This window comes from Chiloscyllium punctatum, chromosome 3 (genome assembly GCF_047496795.1).
Source record: "Chiloscyllium punctatum isolate Juve2018m chromosome 3, sChiPun1.3, whole genome shotgun sequence".
NCBI lineage: Eukaryota > Metazoa > Chordata > Chondrichthyes > Orectolobiformes > Hemiscylliidae > Chiloscyllium > Chiloscyllium punctatum.
The window spans coordinates 153,876,622-153,894,233 of NC_092741.1; positions in this window are offsets into that span (position 1 = coordinate 153,876,622).

A 17,612-nucleotide genomic window follows, 5' to 3' on the forward strand; every position below is an offset into this window, starting at 1 on the left:
AAGGTTGCAGGTCGCCTACCCCTGTACTAGATGGTCACATCTCAGAGTAGAAGGTGAGTAATGCTCAATCAAGTCTTGGGAGCAGCATGTCATTGTTGGAAACATACAAAATAGGACCAGGAACACGTCATTCAGCCCATTATGCCTTCTCAGCTTCTCAAGATGATCATGGCTGACCATCCAACTCAGTAATCTATTCCAACTCAATAATCTATTCCAACTCAGTAACCTATTCCCACTTTGTCCCATACTCTTGGATCCCTTTCACTCTAACGACGATATCTAACTCCTTTGTGAAAACACTTGATGTTTTGGTCTCAGCTGTTTTCTGTGACAGTGAATTCCATAGGCTCCTCACTGTCTGGCTGAAGACATTTCTCTTCATCGCAGTCCAAAATAGCTGTCTCCATATCGTGAGACTGTGACTTCTGTTTCTGGGCCCTCTGGTCATCAGGAACATCCTTCCTGCATTTACCCTGTCTAGTCATTTTAGAATTTTGTAGGTTTCTATGAGTTCCCCCCAAACCCCATCCCCTCATCCTCATCCTTCTGAACTCCCGTGAATGTAGCCCTAACTGACCCAGTCTCTCTTCATGCTTCAGTCGCACAATTCCAGGAATCAGTCTGGTCAAAGTTTACTACAATCCCTCCATCATTCCTCAGATATGGAAATCAAAACTGAACACAATATTCCAGGTGCGTCTCACTAATGCCCTGTACAGTTCCAACAAGACTCCTCTGCTCCTGCACTCCAATCCTCTCACTATGAAGGCCACTATACTATTTGTCTTCTTCACCATCTGCTGCCCTTCATATTTATTTTAGCAACTGGTGTATGAAGCCACCCAGGTATCATTGCATCTCACCTTTTCCCAACCTAGCACCACTTCCTATTTTTGTGACCAAAGTAGACAACCTTATCCACATGATACTTCACCTGCCATGTTTTTGCCCAATTCAGGCTAAAAATCAGCAGTGGGCTCTCATGCTAAGAGTGCATAATTGCAAGTTGGAACACTGTCCAGTGTGTATTTGAGGATTTTGTGGCTTTTTTAGGCTGTTTACAGGGGACAAGGGCTACCCAGTGCGACCATGGCTCACAACATTATTGCACAGCCCTCTGAATGATGTCTAGTGGAGATAGAATGCTGCCCATGCTTCTCACAGGTCCATAGTGGTCACAGAATCATAGTGATGTATAGCACCGAAACAGATCCTTCGGTCCAACTTGGCGAAAGTGGAGATCAGAGTCGAGAGTGTGGTGCTAGAAAAGCACAGCAGGTCAGGCAGCATCCGAGGAGCAGGAGAATCAACATTTTGGGCAAAAGCCTTTCATCTTCGGTGCAACCCATCCAGGCTGACCAGATATCCCAAATTAATCTAGTCCCAGTTGCCAGCATTTGGCCCATACCCCTCTAAACACTTCCTGTTCATTTACTCATTCAGATGCCTTTTAAATGTTGTAATTGTACCAGCCTCCACTAGTTCTTCTGGCAGCTCATTCCATATACAGACCACCCTCTGCATGAAAATATTTCCCTTTAGGCCCCTTTCAAATCTTTCCCCTCTCACTTTAAACTTGTACCTTCTAGTTTTGGACTCCCCTACACATACCTATCAACATTGGGTTTTTATTGGGTTTTTGTGGAGTACTGCTGAAGGTACAGTTCAGCTGCTTGACTGTTTTTGGAGGGAGTGCCTCCAGTGCAGTCTGGACAGCGTGTGCTCCATTATCCTGTTGTACTGTACTCTACATGACTGGGGAAGGTGTCAAGGTGATGTGATGGATACAGCGGACTGAGGGAACAGGAGCAGGCTTCAGAGGAACGGGGTATTGGGAAGCTCTCCTTTTCCAGAACAGAGCTGAGCTGTGCTGGCTGCTACAAGACAGAGAGGACCTGGCTGACACTCCGTTCCTATTGATGAGAGCTGGGTCCAGCCGCTGTAAAATATTCATTGGCTATTGTACCAGCACTTGGTCCGTATGGTGGTGATGGTCTGCAGCCTCGATTGATCTTGCTTGTGTTCCCTTCCATTGCCTGTAAATAAAAGCACATGTTCAGAATTGTCCGACAGCTCATCTGTCTGGTTATCTCCTGCTGGTCAATGACATGTTGTGGGTGTCCAGTGAGCACTGGGGCCAGAATAGCAGTGACCTGAAGGGGGTGTTTAGATAGGATGTAGTTATGAACAGGGAAACCGTGTGACCAGGTGGTTAAACCGTGACTAGGGTGAGAGATTGTAGTTGTTTGGGCAAGGGGTTGTCAACTGTGCCAGCTCTGTGCCTGGCTTTGTGGTTGCTCTGCCATTACTTTGCCAGTGAGGGGCAACACCAGGTGACCAACCCCTGTCCAGGTCAGAAGCAGCAGATTCAGGGGACTCTAGTCTTTTAGCAGGTGTTGACTGAGTTGTTCCAGGGATAGTGGATGGTAAGATGGCGATAGGGGGGCTGTCATGGGTGGTTAGGTGATTAGTGAGGTGTGCTTGATAAAATACAGCAAGTTATTGTGCCTTGCCTCACATTGAGAATCCCAACACAACTCACACTTAGCAATAAAAACATAAAAGTCAGCCGAAGAATTTTGATGGAATTGTTAGTAATCTTAAAGTTTAAAGATAAAATATTGTAACCAATTATGCAAGGTCAACGAAAAGCATGCATTGGTTGTATTCAATTACTTAGAACAGATGATTATTGGTTCTGATGTGATGGTTCAATTCCTTCAGGGAATAAGTCACTGTAATAATGCCTCTGACCTTGAAATCTGCAACTTTTGCTAACAGTGATGATGTTAACCAGATATGGATGTCCACTTTGTTTTGATTAGACCACCAGGCTATCAGTGCAAAATAAGGTGTCTCAGTGTCAACGAAGGGTTTAAAAGATATGCTGATACTGTTCATGTTGAAATATAAACCCCTCAGAAGGAAGAGTTGCAAATAGTACCAAATGGGAAGATGAATGCGGAGCAAACATAATGTTTTTTCTACTAAATATTCGTAAATTTCAGTTCCATGTGTTGAATATATAAGTGAACATGATAATGAGTTCAACATGTAATATGGCTATGCACATGTTTATTACACAGAAACAAAATATTAATGATACGTGTACTGCATGACAGGACTTGAAATTACTGAGAATAAATATGAAAGAAACCTTTAAATCTAAGCAGACCTGATGCTAGACATGCCCAATTATAGATCAGCAATCAATAAGGCCAGTAGGATACTGAACTGCATTGTCTAAACACCAGAAGTTAAGTCAAATAACGGTCAAATTTTACAATATTCTGGTCACAGAATATCCTGGTAACTACTGTGTTTTCTCGCGAAAAATCAAGACAGAGATTTAAGTACCAGAAAGTGTCCACTGAAGAGGCATGAACATTATTTCTTTTTAGGAAAAACTGGGGAAACTTTTGGATATTCAGCTGGGAGAGGAGATCACAGAGGTGATTTTATAGAGGTACTTAAAATTTTTAAGGGTATGGAAAGAGCAAATTTAGTAATATTACTTTCAAGTAAACCACAAAGAAGTAACTCAGGGACACATGTTCAAACTGGGCTATTGAATTTTTTGGACAGAATAAGGAGATGTTTCTTCATATTAAGAATGATCAACATTTGGAATGAATGTCCAGTGAAAACAGAGAGGACCAAGCTCCAGAGATTTTTCGAGAAACAACATGCAACTACAATCAAATGAACTGAGGCATTCAACAAATGAAATCAATAGAGATGACCCAAATGGTCTTCCTTTGTCGTAATGGTCTTGTGTTACCATTTTCTTTTCTGTACTGCAGTCATATGAATCTGTGTGATTCGGGCCCAGGATCAAATGCAATCGATGTCAGGGGAGGCATTGACCAAGAGGTGTTATCGCTGGGATGTTAATCCAGATAATGTTCTGAGGACCTGGGTTCAAATCCCACCATGGCAAATGGTGGAATTTGAATTCAATAAATATCTGGAATTACGAATCTAATGATGACCATGAATCCACTGTTGATTGCCAGAAAAAAACATCTGGTTCACTAATATCCTTTAGGGAAGGAAACTGCCATCCTTACCTGGTCTGGCCTACATGTGACTCCATACCCACAGCAATGTGGTTGACTCTCAACTTCCCTCTGGGGTAATAGGGCAATAAATGTTGCCTAGCCAGCAACTACCTGTCCCATGAATGAATAAAGGAAAAAAAAATGGCGTAATCAGACCAATTTGTACAAATTCACAAAGCTGAGGCTTTCAGATCATAGGCAACAGGGAAAGAGGCACATACCCTACAGGTAGTCAACCATTTGGTTCATGCCAAAGGTTTAGACTAACCCCATTAAGTTACTGACTACTTTGGATAGTACTCTCATAAACTGTATCAGCATAACCTATAAAAATGTCAAAGTTATTGCTGAATAATGGTAATAACATCAATAATGATGATTACCACATCATGTTGGACATGACCAGAGTGACAACACAGAACCTGGGTTAACGCAGCACAATCTCAACAACTAAAACATTTTGCCTCATATAGTTAACAAAATCTGTTTAAAAGTTCTTTTAAATTTTCTGTTTGAACTTCCGTTTCTCCAGAGATGAAGGTGGTGACACCGTGACAGTGCAATTTGCTGAGAGATACAGCCTGTAGATTTCAGAGATGGTGTAGGAACTGAGAGAGCACGCAGGTTGAAACAGAAGTTGATTGATTGATTTCTTTCTATTTCTCATCTTGTAGGCCTCTGACTTTTGGATTAACCCCATTGTACTTCTAGCTTGAATGATTGAATCCCAAGATAAAGGTCAAAGCTGATTCATCTGGAGCACATTTTTTTTCTCTGGTTTAATTCCAAGAAGCAGAATGTGATCTGAGGGCAGGCATTGGTGTAATCGTTTTTGTGAAAACATTTTTGAGAACTCTGGGCCTAGCATAACAGCGACAGAGGTTGTTAGACTTCCCCAAAATGTCAAGCTATTACATTTTCTGATTGGGTAGCATCACAGATAGAGAAGATGGTGCAGAAGGCATTTAGCATGCTGGCTTTCATTGGTAAAGGTATTGAGTATAAGAATTGGGACGGTACGTGTAAGCTGTTGGTGAGGCTACACTTGGAGTATTGTGTACAGTTTTGGTCACCCTGTTATAGGAAAGGCAGGAAGTAACAAAGAGGATTGATGAGGGCAGAGCAGTAGATGTGATCTATATGGACTTCAGTAAGACATTGGACAAGGTTCCCCATGGGAGACTGATTAGCAAGGTTAGATCTCACAGAATACATGGAGAACTAGCCATTTGGATACAGAACTGGCTCAAATGTAGAAGGCAGAGGGTGGTGGTGGAGGGTTGTTTTTCAGACTGGAGGTCTGTGACCAGTGGAGTACCACAAGGATCAGTGATGGGTCCTCTACTTTTTGTCATTTACATAAATGATTTGAATGTTAGTATAACAGGTATAGTTAGTAAGTTTGCAGATGACACCAAAATAGGAGATGCAGTGGACAGTGAAGAAGGTTACCTCAGATTACGACAGGATCTGGACCAGATGGGTCAATGGGCTGAGAAGTGGCAGATGGAGTTTAATTCAGATAAATGCAAGGTGCTGCATTTTGGGAAAGCAAAGCTTAGCAGGACTTATACACTTAATGGTAAGGTCCTAGGGAGTGTTGCTGAACAAAGAAACCTTGGAGTGCAGGTTCATAGTTCCTTGAAAGTGGAGTCGCAAGTAGATAGGATACTGAAGAAGGCGTTTAGTATGCTTTCCTTTATTGGTCAGAGTATAGGTGTTGGGAGGTCATGTTGCAGCTGTGCAAGTCAATGGTTAGGCCACTGTTCAAATATTGCGTGCAATTCTGGTTTCCTTCCTATTGGAAAGATGTTGTGAAACTTGAAAGGGTTCAGAAAAGGTTTCCGAGGATGTTGCCAGGGTTGGAGGATTTGAGCTACAGGGAGAGGCTGAACAGGCTGGGGCTGTTTTCCCTGGAGCATCAGAGGCTGAGGGGTGACCTTATAGAGGTTTACAAAATTATGAGGGGCATGGATAGGGTAAATAGGCAAAGTATTTTCCCTGGGGTGGGGGAGTCCAGAACTAGAGGGCATAGGTTTAGGGTGAGAGGGGAAAGACATAAAAGAGACCTACAGGGCAACTTTTTCACACAGAGAGTGGTACGTGTATGGAATGAGCTTTCAGAGGAAGTGGTGGAGGCTGCTACAATTGCAACATTTAAAAGGCATTTGGATGGGTATATGAATAAGAAGCGTTTGGGAGGATATGGGCCGGGTGCTAACAGGTGGCACTAGGTTGGGTTGGGATATCTGGTCAGCATGAACGGGTTGGACCATGCCGGGAGTCTATGACTCTATGACATAGTTAAACTGGAAACTGGAAAGAGTGCAAATAAGATTCAGGAGGATCTTGCCAGGGCTAGTAGGCCTGAGTTATAGGGAGAGGTTGGCTGGGCTAGGAGTTTATTCCTTGGAATGTAGGAGAATGAGGGGTAACCGTATTGAGGTAATCAAATCCCTACAGTATGGAAACAGGCCCTTCTGCCCAACAAGTTCACACTAATCCTCTGAGGGGTCACCCACCCAAACCCATTCCCCTACCCAATACTCTACATTTACCCCTGACGAATGCACATCACCTACACATTCCTAAACACTATGGGCAATTTAGCTTGGCCAATTCACTTAACTTGCACAAACTTGGAGTGTGGGAGGAAACTTGAGCATCTGGATGAAACCCACGCAGACACGGAGAGAATGTGCAAACTCCACACAGTCGCCCGAGGCTGGACTCAAACCCGGGTTACTGGCGCTGTGAGGCAGCAGTGCTAACCACTGAGCCACTGCGCTGTCCCAGAATATCAAGCTATTCAATTGTTGTATAAAATCATGAGGGACATAGATAGGATGAATGCATATAGCCTTTTTCCCAGAGATGCGGAATTGAAAACTAGAGGGCATACTTTAAGGTGAGTGGGGAAAGATTTAAGAATGACCTGAGGGAGTGGTGCATGTATGGCATGGGCTGCCAGAAAAAGTGGTTGAGGCAGGCATTTGGATAGGTACCTGGATGGGAAGGGCTTAGAGGGAGATGTACCAAATGTGGGCAATTGGAACTAGCTGAGTGGGCATCATGGTCAGCACAGACCAGTTTGGGCCGAAGGGCCTGTTTCCATGCTGTATTATTCAATGACTCAATGACAAGCCTAATTGTTCTTGATGTCAGAATGACAAGAAGCTGTCAATCAAATGCAAAGGTGACTGATAACTTTGCAGAGATCAGTGTCACTAATGAACTCACCTTAGCCATGCTAATGATGTACAGTTTCAAAGAGATGGCCATTTGACATTCTTACCTACGAAACTAAAGGCACCATAGTCCTACCAGGCCAGAGACCTGACTCTGTACAGAGAGACATCTGGTGGTGGTTTTACCTAAGGGTTACCATATCTCAGGTGAGTCATTTGTGATAACTGCAGTCAGTGCAGAAATAGAACCCACACTGATGGCATCATTTGCTGTCGGAAACCAGCTGGTCAGCAACTGAGCTAACATGACAGTGAGTTAACTGGATTAGATTAGATTAGATTAGATTAGATTACTTACAGTGTGGAAACAGGCCCTTCGGCCCAACAAGTCCACACCGCCCCGCCGAAGCGCAACCCACCCATACCCCTACATCTACCCCTTACCTAACACTACGGGCAATTTAGCATGGCCAATTCACCCTGACCTGCACATCTTTGGACTGTGGGAGGAAACCGGAGCACCCGGAGGAAACCCACGCAGACACGGGGAGAATGTGCAAACTCCACATGGGGCACATTAACTGTGGAGAAACAAGAGCATTATGAAGTGAATAATCATCTCCAGGAGCTTCACTTACTTCCTTTTTTAATATAATTAAGACATTTATGCCTTACCCAATGTTATTTCCCTCCAGCTATATCTCCTGGCGTATAGACTGATGGGAAGGTGGCCTATTACTGTGCCAAAAATCATCACAGAAAATAGAACACAGAACATAGAACAATACAGCACAGAACAGACCCTTCAGCCCTTGATGTTGAACCTGTGAACTAATCTAAGCCCATCCCCCTACACTATCCCATCATCATCCGTGTGCTTATTGAAGGACTGTTTAAATGCCCCTCATGTGGCTGAGTTAATTACATTGACAGGCAGGACATACTACACCCTTACCACTGTCTGAGTAAGAACCTGCCTCTGACATCTGTCTTAAATCTATTGCCCCTCAATTTGTAGCTGTGCCCCCTTGTACAATTTGATGACATCATCCTAGGAAGAAGACTTTCTACCCAATCTGTCTACCCTATCTAATCCTCTGATCATCTTGTATGTCTCTATCAAATCCCCTCTTAGTCTTCTTCTTTCCAATGACAGCAGACTCAAGTCTCTCAGCCTTTCCTCATAAGACCTTCCCTTTAGACCAGGCAACATACTGGTAAATCTCCTCTGCACCTTTTCTAATGCTTCCACATCCTTCCTGTAATGGGGTGACCAGAACTGTACACAATATTCCAAGTGAGGCCACACTAACGTTTTGTATAGTTGCAGCATGACATTACAGCTCTAGAACTCAATCTCTCTACCAATGAAAACTACCACACCGTATGCCTTCTTAACAGCACTATCCACCTGGGTGCAACTTTCAGGGATCAATGTACATGGATTCCAAGATCCTTCTGCACCTCCATACTACCACGAATCTTTCCATTGACCCAGTATTCTGTCTTCTGGTTATTCTTCCCAAAGTGCATCACCTCACATTTATCTGCATTGAACTCCATTTGCCACCTCTCAGCCCAATCCTGCAGTTTATTCAAGTCCCCCGCAACCTGTAACATTCTTCCACACTGTCCACCACTCCACTGACTTTAGTGTCATCTGCAAACTTATGAACCCATCCACCTATGCCTGTGTCTAAGTCATTTATAAAAATGACATACAGCAGTTGTCCCAAAACAAATCCTTGTCATACACCACCAGTAACCAAACTCCAGGCTGAATATTTTCCATCAACCACCACTCGCTGCCTTCTTACAGAAAGCCAGTTTCTAATCCAAATTGCTAAATCACCCTCAATTCCATGCCTCTGCATTTTTTCCAACAGCCTACCATGTGGAACCTTATCAAAGGCTTTACTGAAGTCCATGTATACCACGTCAACTGTCCTACCCTCATCTATATGCTTGGTCACCTTCTCAAAAAATTCAATGAGATTTGTGAGACATGACCTGCCCTTGACGAAACCATGTTGATTATCTGCAATCAAATTGTTGCTTGCTAGATGATTATAAATCCTATCTCTTATAAACCTTTCCAAATTCTGTGCTGTACAAACATCCTCGTGGTCTGTTGCAAACATTGTAACCGCTATTATGAAACAAACATTGTGCTTCAATGTAGTTCATTCTGACCACACTGCTGTCCATTGTGCTCCGAATATTGGTTATCGGAGTCAGGAGTGAGCTTAGTGGTCTTGCAACTGGGAATGATGGTGACTATAGTCAATGCTAACTTCTCTTCATTAGTTTTAGTTTTTCTGGAGATAATCTGTACTGGCTGCCTTGGCCATAAATCTGACCAGGGGGAGCAGAAGCTGAGTCATCTAGACTCAAAATGTTAGCTTACTCTCTCTCCATGGATTCTGCCTGACCCACTGTGATATCCAGCATTTGTTATTTTCAGTACAGATTCCAGCATCTGTAGTAATTTGTTCCCCTTTATGTACATACGGTTGCTTCTGACAAATGTAAAGGGAACCTTTCGTGCATTCCTTGAGACCATCAGGAGGGACTCACACCGACGTGTGTGTGAACAGGGTGGACATCATCATGGACAAAACCATCTCCTTGCGGGAGGGAAGTCCAGCCACAACAGAACTGCTTTTCTCACCTGTTCCACTGTACAGTTTCTGAACTAAAGAAATCGAATGACACTATAGGAACTTAACTATTATCATTAAAAGGGTCCTAACATTTAGAAGAATGAATCCCAAATTTTATGCTAGATTTAATTGACAAGTATTATTGCAATCATACTCGGAATACAGTGACAGCGTAACACACAGGAAAGTTGAGCTGAGTGTGTGTTACCCTTGTACTGAGGTTAACAGCAGTTGTGTGCAAACAATTTAACAACTTGCACCAATTTGGAATTTATGCTGTATCATTTCCTCCCCACAGTTTTATAAATGATTTGTGGGCTAATATTGGAGAACGGTTTTAAACGTATCATTATTTTGGGAATAAAATTGGCTCATTACAGAGCCAATTATCGTTGTGCTAATTCGATGTCTTAATTCGTATTGATATTAGCCTGTTTATTAATTGATTGATAGGTGGAATGAATACTGATTTCCTGATTGAATTCCTTATAGTCAAAGCCCTGATCAATGTTATTATATAATGCCATGATTTGGAGGAGCTGGTGATGGACTGGAGTGGACAAAGTTAAAAATCGTACAACGCCAGGTTATAGTTCAACAGATTTACTTCGAATCTCCCCCATGCCCTCTGTGGTGCCCACTCATTCACTGTGGTCACCTTCTGACCATCTGCACCAGCAGAGACAGCCATTTCTACCTCAGTCTAAATCCATTGCATTGACGGTAACTTTTTGGAATTTATTTTGTGCTCTTAGAAACAGCTTCATGTATTGAAAGAATGGATTAGAAATATTGACATGTTGCTTACAGATTTGAGCACAGCATGTGCTGTACCTTTCAATTTGTACCATTCAAAGATGAGATTTTTCCCAACAGTATATTAGATACATATCTTTGATTTTCCAGGTACTCAGCTTTTCCTGGAAAAAAACTTTGTATGAGTCAACATAAGAACAGAAAAAACTTCAACTATCCAGCCAAATGGGGAGGATTCCATCACAATTCTGACTGTGCCTTAAAGATGATGGACATGCTTTGGGAAGTCAGAAGGTGAGTTACTCATTGCAGTATTCCTAGTTTCTGACCCAACCTTGTAGCCACTATGTTTATGTGGTGAATCCAGTTGAGTTTCTAGTCAATGGTAACCCACAAGACACTGAGACCGGCGGCTCCAGTGATGGTAACACCACTGAATGGTAAGGGGTGATGGTTAGATTGTTTCTTATTGAAGATGACCATTATCTGGTATTGGTGTGGCGTCAATGTTACTTTGCCATTTGTCACTTGGGTAAGTGTCATTTGCAATGTGGCTTTAGAGGGATTTTCACCATGACGCCTAGCCTCATTAACTACCTACCCAACTATTAAAGTGCCTTTACATTCAATTCTATTCCCACCTTACCACGTAAAATTCTCAAGAACAGTTCAACACTATCTACATATTGGCAGAGAACCAACATCTCTGGTGGCACCTGTGACATATTTGAAGGGATGCTGTGCATCCAGATGAGCCAGTGCAAATCTGAAACTGCTCTACTCATTTACCGACAGAGTCTGACCATGTTGCAGAAGGAGAAGATGGTGCAGTGACTTTCTAAAAGGGACCTGGAGGTTCTGGTTGATGCAATGGTGAAAAGAAAACTGATCATTTCGCAGGACCAGCTGAGAAGGCCAGGCCTGGCCCAGGATTGCCGCATGGGTCAGTGGCATCTTGAGGGTGTGCAGGGACAGCCTGCAGCGCCACACGGTGGTTAGTGATCATTTCACCCGCACCAGAGGAAGTGCCACCCTCCTCTCTCCGCAACCTTACACTCACTCTTTCTCTGCAACTCCACTTCAGCCAAGAAGGTTACCCTGCCATTCTACCTCAGTTGATTCCACCTGCGCTCTCTCATTCCAGGGAGAAGACGACAGCCCAGAATGGGGCAGACAGCTGGAGGACTTGTCATGTGACTTCTTAGCTCCCCACCAGTGTGGGGGAAGACCAGCTTTGCTCCAGAAGGGATGCTCAGATACTGATGTGCAGAGCAAGTGCCACTCGTCATTGCACTGCAACACTTACAGTGTCCCCACTGTCAGTATCATTCATTGCACACCACTCCTTACCACTCTATTCTGTGTCTGTGTCCACCAACTCCATGGAGAAATGGTTGGCTCCAAGAGAAGCCACCTCCTTGCTCTCCACCTCCATCCCCCCACAACCTGGAGACACCAGGCTTCGAGAGGTTGCGTATACAATCTGGTCAGCACTTGGCAGTAACAGTTCCACAGCTGGTGGAAGAAGAAACCCCTCAGTCCATTGGCAGATGGAAGATTGCTCAGGAACGTGTTCAGGCTCAGGCCCCAGAAGGCCATGTACTGTCAGCAATCTGGAACTTCACTAGGAATCAGCAGGGAGCAGCAGACGGCTGGGTGTGTGTAGGATGTAATGGTTATCAGTGGCTAGAAGCTGCAGCAATGTAGGAACCCATCTGTCTGTCACATCCAGGCCCCTCAGAAGGCTCTTCTCAGGACACTCCAGAGGTGACAGGACCCTGCTCCATCCTACCTGTTCCCCTCCCCACTCAATCCTCAGAAGTTCAAGGTGAGGGGAGTCCACCAGGAGAGGCCATAGACATTTACCTATTCCTCTCGCTCCCTTCCCAGTCCCACTCCCTGAATGTAAGAATGACTGCCCTTGACTTCAGCTTCCTCAGAGTAGTGTTCTGGACTCAACCATCTTCAGCTGCTTCATCAATGGCCTTCCCTCTATCATAAGGTCAGAAGTGGAGATGGTCACACAATGTTCAGCACCATTAATGACTCCTGAGATGCTGAAGCAGTCCATGTTCAAATGCAGCAAGATCAGGAAAATATTGAGGTTTTGGTTGACAAGTGGCAAATAACATCATCACCATTCAAGTGCCAAACAATGAAGATCTCCAATAACAGAAAATCACCCTTTCACATTCAATCGTATTACTATTGCTAAGTACTCTACTGTTAATATCACTGAGGATTGATGAACGGCTTATGCCTAAATTGTCGATTCTCCTGCTCCTCGGATGCTGCCTGAGCTGCTGTGCTTTTCCAGCACCACACTCTTGACTTTGATCTCCAGTATCTGCAGTCCTCACTTTCTCCTAGTCCTCCCATCACTGAGCATTGACCTCAAACTGAATTGGACCAGTCCCGTGTATTGAGTGCAGTGTCTACAAGAGCAGGTTAGGGGCTCAGAATCCCGCAGTGAGTAACTCGCCTCCTGTCACCCCAAAGACTATCCACCCATCTGCACTGCAAAGTCAAGAGTGTGAAGGTAAACTCCTGTCTTACCTAAATAACTGTAGCTCCAATTACTGTAGCATGTAAAAAGTTTTATACCATCCAGGACAAAGCAGCTCACTTGATTGTCACCACATCCACAAACAGCCACTCCCTCCACCATTGACACTCAGTAGCAGCAATGTGTACTATCTACAAGATGCACTGCAGAAATTCACCAAAGATCCTCAGACAGCACCTTCTAAATCCATAACCACTTCCATCGGGAAGGACAAGGGAAGTAGGTACATGGGAACACCACCCGCTGCGAACTCTCCTCCAAGCCAGTCACCATCCTGACTAGGAAATATATCGCCGTTCCTTTACTGTCGCTGGGTCAAATCCTAGAATTCCATCCCTAAGAGCATTGTGGGTCTACCTACAGCTCATGGACTGCGGTAGCTCAAGAAGGCAGCTCACCCCCACCTTCTTAAGGGGCAATTAGGGGCAGGCAATAAACTTTGGTCCAGCCAATTCTTGCCCACGTCCCACAAGTAAATAAAAACGTTGTGAGCAAACATGGAAATTTAAACATTTTTTCACATGTTTCACTGTTTTCAGTAAGTTCCTTTTGGAAATAGAATTTGCCAATTCTTTCAGTTACCTCACATTTTTTATTTCTCTTCAAGGAATTGACCAATTGCCTTAAGTAGTTGACTTACTTCTGCTGCAGATTTATCCATTGCTATGTTATCAAGTTTGCAGGGCTCTGTCATAAAATGTCAAGATGTTACAAAAATGACTCGTCATTCGGCCATTTCTTATTTCTTTGACTCTAACATGCCACTAAACATGATATCTCTGACCCTTTCAAAGCACTCCATAGCAAAGTGAACAATCAATATTCTGTTTATATTACCCTCAAATCTTGTGCTGAATTTAAGACAGATTGACAGGTTGTTTATTAATTCACGAAGTACAAGGAAAAATGTCTGAAAGCTTCCAGCTAATAAATTTGACACCAGACAGGAAATGCAAGGTTGAATCATTTTTCATTAAATTATTGGTTAGTTGTTGGTGTTACTTGAGCATCTGTTGGCTGGAGCACAACATCTGAACAGAGAAGACAGAGTAACTCACAGCATGTTGTCATTTTCTTGTACAACATCAAAAATTTATAGTAAGCATTTGCGACAGAATGTAAGAAGAACAAAATTGTTGATTGGAGCCAATGGAATTGAGAAAAAGACTGATCTGAGAAATGATACGTTTTTGACAATCATGTTCAAGTAACATACCAATTTCTTTCTAAAAGGTATTATTTAAAAATTTCTTTCTATGATTACACCATAATTTATGCCTTTATAAATATACTGTATAGGTTTTTTTTAATAGTGAACAAAAACCTGTTCCATTACAAAACTGAACCTAGTTTAATAGATCACATAGAGTCATAGAGATGTACAGCACGGAATTAGACCCTTCGGTTCAACTCATCCATGTCGACCAGATATCCCAACCCAATCTATTTCCATTTACCAGCACTTGGCCCATGTCCCTCCAAACCCTTCCTATTCATATACCCATTCAGATGCTTTTTAAATGCTGCAATTATACCAGCCTCCACCACTTCGTTTGGAAGCTTCATGTACCACCCTCTGCATGAAAAAGTTGCCCCTTAAGTCCCTTTTATATCTTACCCCTGTCACCCTAAACTTAAGCCCTCTAGTTCTGGACTCCCCGACCCCAGGGAAAAGACTTTTCAATTTCTCCTATTCATGCTCCTCATGATTTTGTAAACCTCTATGAGTTCACTCCTCAGCCTCCGATGCTCCAGGGAAAACAGCCCCAGCCTGTTCAACCTCTCTCCATGGCTCAAATTCTCCAACTCTGGCAACACCCTTGTAAATCTTTTCTGAACCCTTTCAAGTTTCACAACATCCTTCCAATTGGAAAATGACCAGAATTGCATGCAATATTTCAAAAGTGGCCTAACTAATGTCCTGTACAGCCGCAACATGACCTCCCAACTCCTAGACTCAATACTCTGACCAATAGAGGAAAGCATACCGAATGCCTTCTTCATTATCCTATCTACTTGCGACTCTACTTTCAAGGAGCTACGAACCTGCACTCAAAGATCTCTTTGTTCAGCAACACTCCATAGGACCTGACTATTAAGTGTATACATAAAAAGGAAAACAACAAAGCAACATTTGCAACAACTAGGAAGATCTTAACACAGAAAACAAGCCAAGGCTTCAGACTGCTTCCAACACTATCATTTAATGGGTAGTCATGTTGACTCTTCACTCCAGACGACACAAGTTTATGTTCAAAGGTAAACACTTTATTACTGAACAGCCAGTGAAAGATCTGGGTGACACCAAAGGAGTCTTGTAGTCTTGTTGTGGTGGCACCCCTTGATGAATCTCTGAACATTGCATGCAAGCAGTATATTTTATACCTTTTTGGTTCAGACTAATACAAAGTTCTTAACATCACATGGCTGGTTGCTGTTATGTTGTTAAAACAGGTATCTCTTAATCTTACAATGACTAGGGATTGCTATCTTCCTGTCACAGATATAGAATTATTCACAGGAGCTCATTGCTGTATTATTCACAATCTTATGTTAATTGGAAAAGAGATAGATAATAAGATCCAGTGGTGTTCTCATTGTTAGTCTTCACATACCCTTGTTAATAGGTAAGGAAGTGTGTTAGTAGGAGGTCATTAATAAGATTTTTAACCAGGACTGACAAGTCGTATTCAGGAAAATAAATATTGTTGCCTGGGGATGGGAGCAAAATACACACGTATGGCTCCAGACGATTTTAACAGTTCAGAGATGCCCCGACATCTGCTGTGATTTCTGGTCTCAGCCTGTCAAAGGACAGGTAACAATCAAACATATAGTGAGTCACTCTACTCTGGGATTCTTAACCCTTGAATTCCCAATACTCCAAAACACTATGATAAGCCAGTAAACTAGAAGGTTTTACCTTTGGTGTTCTCAAACTTCATCAGTCAAATCCAGAGAAGTACTATCTCAATGCATGCATTTGTTCTTTGTTTGGGATGAATTGATTTGAATTGAATTGAATTTATTGTCATGTGTACTGAGGCACAGTGAAAAGCTTGTCTTGCGAGCAAAACAATCAATTAGTTAAATAGCATAGATAATTAAATAATAGTTAAACAGCAGCAAAAACAAAAACACTTTTATAGGCGAATGTTAAGAGTTAGTGAGTCCATTCAATATTCTAACAACAGCAGGGTAGAAGCTGTTGTGAAACTGGCTGGTGCGTGTGTTCAGGATTCTGTACCTTCTCCCCAATGGTAGAGGTCGTAGAAAAGCATTGCCAGGGTGGGATGTATCTTTGAGAACGCTGGCGGCCTTTCCTTGACAGTGGGCCTGGTAGATGGATTCTATGGATGGGAGGTTGGCCTTTGTGATTGTCCGGGCCGAGTTCACCACTCTCTGTAACCGCCTCCGATCTTGAATGGTACAGTTGCTATAGCAGGCAATGATTCATCCAGACAGAATGCTCACGATGGCGCACCTATAAAAGTTGGCAAGGGTATTCGCCACCATGCCAAATTTTCTCAGCTGCCTGAGGAAGAAGAGACATTGTTGGGCCTTTGTAACCAGTGCGTCCACATGAAGAGTCCAAGAAAGCTTGTTGTGGATGACCACTCCCAGGAGCTTGACACTCTCCACTTGCTCCACCTCTGTGCTGTTAATGTGTAGGGGGGCATGAGTAACATCCCGCCAATTTAAGTAAAGATCATGCACTGTCTCTTAATGCTCAACTGTGATTGATGTAATACATTACCATTTGGGATATGGATTTTAAAATAGGGACAGATATGTAAAACATAGAAATTTGCTGCAAATGTAAGTCATTTAGCTGTTTGAGCCTGTTCCGTCAATCAATCCAACTCTATTCCTAATTTCCACTTTCTTTCCACATTAGAGTAATCGAGTTGTATAGCACAGAAACAGACCTTTCAGTCCAACCCATCCATGCCAACCAGATATCCCAACCCAATCTAGTCCCACCTGCCAGCACCTGGCCCATATCCCTCCAAATTCTTCCTATTCATATACCCATCTAAATGCCTCTTAAATGTTGTAATTGTACCAGCCTCCACCACATCCTCTGGCAGCTCAGTCCATATCTGCACCACGCTCTGTGTGAAAAAGTTACCTCTTAGGTCCCTCTTAAATCTTTCCCATCTCGACCTAAACCTATGCCCTCGTTTCCTTGATTAGATTCCTTACAGTGTGGAAACAGGCCCTTCAGCCGAACCAGTCCACACCCACCCAGACCCATTTCCCTCTGACTAATGCACCTATCACTAAGGGGCAATTTAGCACGGCCGATTCACCTGACCTGCACATCTTTGGACTGTGGGAGGAAACCGGAGCACCCAGAGGAAACCCACTCAGA